Here is a 4639-nt window from a genome sequence, read left to right as displayed (position 1 = left end):
TGAACTTCTCTCTCAGCTTTCCATCTCCTTCCTCCCAGCCCCTGCCTAGGAGGTTCTGGAGAATCAGACCCTGAAACAAGCATACAAGTATGGTGATCTACTAGGGAGTAAGAAAGAGGGAAGCAGTGAGGAGAAGTTAAGAGTGTGAGTTCAGGCAGAGTTCCAACCTCAGCCTAACATCATGGGGAGCTTTGAGCATAGACATCTTAGGGTTTGTTCCACTGAAGCTGAGCTTTCTTAGGCCTGTACAGTCAAGACGCCCTTCGAGAAAGTCCATTTGTTAGTTGCTCAGTCATGTCCAACTCTTTGCGACCCCATGGACTGAATAGCCCTCCAGGCTTCTCTGTCCTTGGGATTCTCCAGGCAAGAATACTGGAGTGGGTTGCCATTTCCTTCTCCAGGGGACCTTCCCAACCTAGGAATTGAACCTGGGTCTCCTGCATTGTAGGCGGATTCTTTACCATGTGAGCCATGAGGAATCCCATGGCAGGTTGTAAATATGAGGCACTTCTGGTGCAAGTGCAGGCCCAGGGCCTCCAATAGCCCTTGGATAGCTCTTGGAAGAGAGCTGCAGACTCTTAGAAGTTAAAGAACCTAGAATCTGGGGAAAGGGCGCATGGAAGTGGGAGAAGGGACTGAAGGGGATCTGGACAGGGCTCAAAGTCCAGTACCCACTCTAGTGTCAGCTCTTTGCTCCAAAACTACCCTTCTCCTGCCTTCTCGCCTCTCTGACAGCTGTTTTCAAGTCAGAAGGAGAGTTATGGCAAGTCATGTTCTGTCTGCTTGAATGGCATCAATAGCTTTACTTGTAGGGTTTTAGCCAAGCTCCATGTTGTAGCATATGAACCCTCCCTGACCTGGCCAGGCCAGCTTCTCAGGGATCATCAGTTGCCCTGCTCAAGTTCAGCCCTACGTGTTGATTAAATCTTCTGTTTTCTGTAGCTAAAATAATTATCATAATCACAACATGATACTTAGCATTACTTCCCTTTATGCTAGGCAGTAGTTTATGTACTTTGCTCACATTAACAAATTTGATCCTCAGAAGTATCCCATAATATGGGTAAAATCATCATCTTTATTTTACAGATAAAAAGATCCAAAGCAAAATAATGTTTTCTGATAACCAGTATACCTTAATTGATATGCCAACCAAACAACCATTCTTAGGAATATAGTAGGGTTCACCATCACATGAATAATTAACAATGGCTTAGAAAAGGAAAGCTGCTTTGATACCAACAGTAATTTATGAAGACTGTGTAGTTTAATTTTCTCCTATAATAGATTGGTAGCCATGATCAACAAGGGAGACAGTACAGATGTGATGTGTCTTCTTTCCTCTGCTCAATAAAATATTTTCAAGGGCTTATGCCAGATGATGGAAGAGAACCAAGAAATAGACCTGTGTCCTGTTTCAGAGAACTTGTAGCCCAGAAGGGAAGATAAGACATCCATATAGATAGCCGTAATATCACCCTGCTTCAAACCTTGCCATCTGTGTAACCCATTCTTCACACTGAAAAGAGAATCATTTTTAATTTTTATATGAAGCAATCTGAGGATGTCAGGATCCTGCTTTAAAAGTCTTTTAATGCCTCTCTGTGACCTCAAAGTCCAGACTCCTTACTCTGGCTGACAAGGCCTCTCATGAACTAGACCTGCCAATCTCTCCAACCTTATCTCTCACCGATACCCTGAGTCCCCTCTGTCATACAGAATTGCTTGCAGTACCCGGAAGAAATAGGATCTGTCTCTTGTCTTCAGATCTTCCTGCTTGTCGCCTTGATTACTTATACCTGTTCTTAGAAGACATCCATGATCTCCCAAGACTGTAATAGGAACCATACCTTCATGTTCCATAGTTCCTGGTACTTACCCACCTTACTGTGCATAGTCACTGCTTTGCACATTTCTTTTAGCCTAAGGAAGGAAGATAAAAGGAGTTATTAATGTCATTGACCTGGGACACCCTATCAAACACTTTCTGATAGGGAATGTGTCACTTTTTATCACCTCTAAAAAAAACTGACAAATATATTCATCATATTTGTACATAATATTAAATAAGATAGGGTTACCAGAATTCTAGAGGTGAGGAAAATAGAAAGTGCTCTTGAAAGATTAGAAAATGATTTCATCAACAAAGCTGAAATGTAGTATGGCAAACACCCAGTTGTCCTCCCAAGAACACAAATCCAGTAACACAAATATAGGCTGGCTAAGCATAAATATAGTGGAAAAACACTTAGGATGCATAACTAACCATGAGATAAAGTGAATCAGCAATGAAGTGCCATTAGAGAAAGAAAATGCAAGACAAATTCATATTTCCCAGATGCATTAAATGAGGTTTGATGTATTCGGCTGGGAAGGGATTTTACCTCCACTGTGGCTTCAGCAGAGTGGAGCATCCATTTTCAGTCACTGAGTCATAAACTAATAAAATGTATTTTGAGGAAGTATTGGAGAAAATGGGGTTATTTAGCATAGACTGGAGAAAGGAATGACTGTTTCTGAGAAGCAGTGTCTAGATTTCTAAAATCTGCTCCAATTAACATGCTACATTAATGAACATTATCTCATTCAGCCTTGCAAGTTCAATATTATTGTCACCATTTCACAGATTTTCTTTTTTTGTATGAGAAGGTTCAATTGTTTCTTTTGTGTTCAGGAAAGAACAAATGAGCTCAAGGTTCTGGTAGACAAATCATTTTTCTCCCAAAGATTCTTTCGGGGAAAAAGCTTACTCATAGGGAAGAAAAATAATTCCAAGCCAAAGCCATTTACCTAGCTTATACTCTAATGGTTATATGCTGCAATAATTTTTAAGTGATTAAAGTGAATGAATGCATAGTCGCAGACAGTGATAAAATATTTAGGTTAGTCAATACTGAAAGCTGTAAAAACCTTTCTCCTTAAGAAGATAGGCAGTCATCTGCCAGGCATGGTTTAGATGGGTAAATTCCACATTTTTGTTGTTTGCACCTTGATTAATGAAATATCTGCTGAAAATATATACAAAATATGAACATTTATTTATAAATTACATGGATGATTATGTGCTACTAATCTTTATATAACATTTACAAAAAGGAACTTTTAAGGATATGATGAACTATAAACAACTACAACTTAATATATTTTCCTCCTTTCCCCCAGTATAATGGTTTTCATAGCCCTGAGGTAGTCACTCTCACTTTGGAGACCGCTAATGTAGATATCCACTAGCTAGATTTCTCAGGGCTTGAAAAGGCAAGGGATTATGAAAAGCCAGGAGGTGGGTGAGAGGAGAGAGAAAGAGGAAGAAAGAGGGGAGAAAGGCAGAGACAGAAAAGAGACAGAGATTAAGCATTGGCAGACTTTTTAAAGATACAGCTTGTGCCTAGATCATCAGCTTTCACGTAAATAGACTTCTGAAGCCAGAAGACTTCTTCAGTCAGACTGTTTGATAAGAATTGACCTCTGGGAATAAATATGCATTGCTCACCTTGGGAGGTTGTGAGGGGAGGGAAGAAAGTATTGGCTCTATTGGAAATTAAGGCTCTATCAAAGTGTACTTCCCTAACAAACCCTCCCTAACAAACCCAGGGACAGAAGAATAGGCATGGAGTTCCCTGGTCTGTGACATAGAACAATGTGAGTTCTCTGAGTGTGTGACTGTCCTCCAAGGAGTGTGTCACTGATACTCCAGCTGGGAAGTGCTCTTCTTAATAAAAGTGGCCAGTAAACTGTGTGTGGTCTTTCTTCATAACTATTGGCATCAGCTTCCCAAAGGCTTTGAGAAACTGAAGTCATTCAATAAAACCCTACATTTGTCATCTTAAAAAAAAAAAAAAAAAAAAGGTAAGAATTTCAATAGTTTTCCATGAGCAAGAAACCAAGAAAGATGGATTCAAGAAGGGCCCTGAAACAGTAGGTTTGTCGCTGTGGCTGCTGCTGTCATTACGTTTTCCTGAATTGCCCTTCTACACACACCTTTCCTGGGTTTTCCTTGTCCATCTTTGTATTCTGTTAATTTTGGAAATGTATAACAAGTCCTCTTATTCAGGAGGATTGGATGTTAAACAAGTAAATGGAGTCAGCTTTGAATTATCTACCAAAAGAATACAGTGTTTTGACTGATGGAGATGTTCCAAAATGCATGCTGTTTTCTGTGTAAGGGATGTTCAGAATTTAATTTCCTGATATTTAAAATCATTTGACAGAACAGGAGGCACAAAGGAACACTAACAGTCGGGACATCATATGCAACAAGAAAGAGAAAGAATTCCTTACCAGAAAAGTTTAATTCGACAAAAGCAAGCTGGTAGCAGAAAGAGAACTCAGTCTCTCACCACAGGAAGCTCTCCTTGTTTAGAAAGATGAGTGGACAGCTTTCTCAGGTGGTGGCACTGACTTGCTTAGCAATTATTGCCAACCTCCTCCCACCCTGGTGATGTGGGTTGAAGTTGGGGAGAAGGTGTAAAGAAACAAAAATAAATTCATCTTTGCCTTTGACAAGGTTTATTCACTGATCCGTTTATAGCAAGTGCTGCTTTGAGATGAGTGTAGATCTTGGAACACCACTGAGAGTATTTAAAATATCCAATAAACAAAAACCAAAGTGATGTGGAATTAGGTAAATGAAATTATTAAT

General features: G+C 39.8%; 1 long non-coding RNA gene across 1 annotated transcript; it reads right to left on the bottom strand.

The window, feature by feature from the left end:
• Window positions 1–1245: 1245 nt before the first annotated feature.
• On the bottom strand, window positions 1246–3620 carry LOC112448561 (uncharacterized). Its single transcript, XR_003036959.2, has 3 exons — window positions 3491–3620; window positions 1880–1923; window positions 1246–1519 (listed from the first exon to the last, which is right to left on the bottom strand). It is a non-coding gene; the product is annotated as an uncharacterized lncRNA (long non-coding RNA).
• Window positions 3621–4639: the final 1019 nt, after the last annotated feature.

The sequence above is a fragment of the Bos taurus genome, chromosome 10 (genome assembly GCF_002263795.3).
Source record: "Bos taurus isolate L1 Dominette 01449 registration number 42190680 breed Hereford chromosome 10, ARS-UCD2.0, whole genome shotgun sequence".
Taxonomy (NCBI): domain Eukaryota; kingdom Metazoa; phylum Chordata; class Mammalia; order Artiodactyla; family Bovidae; genus Bos; species Bos taurus.
Note: the sequence above shows the minus strand (reverse complement) of the source record. Positions and strands in the feature narration are given on the sequence as shown.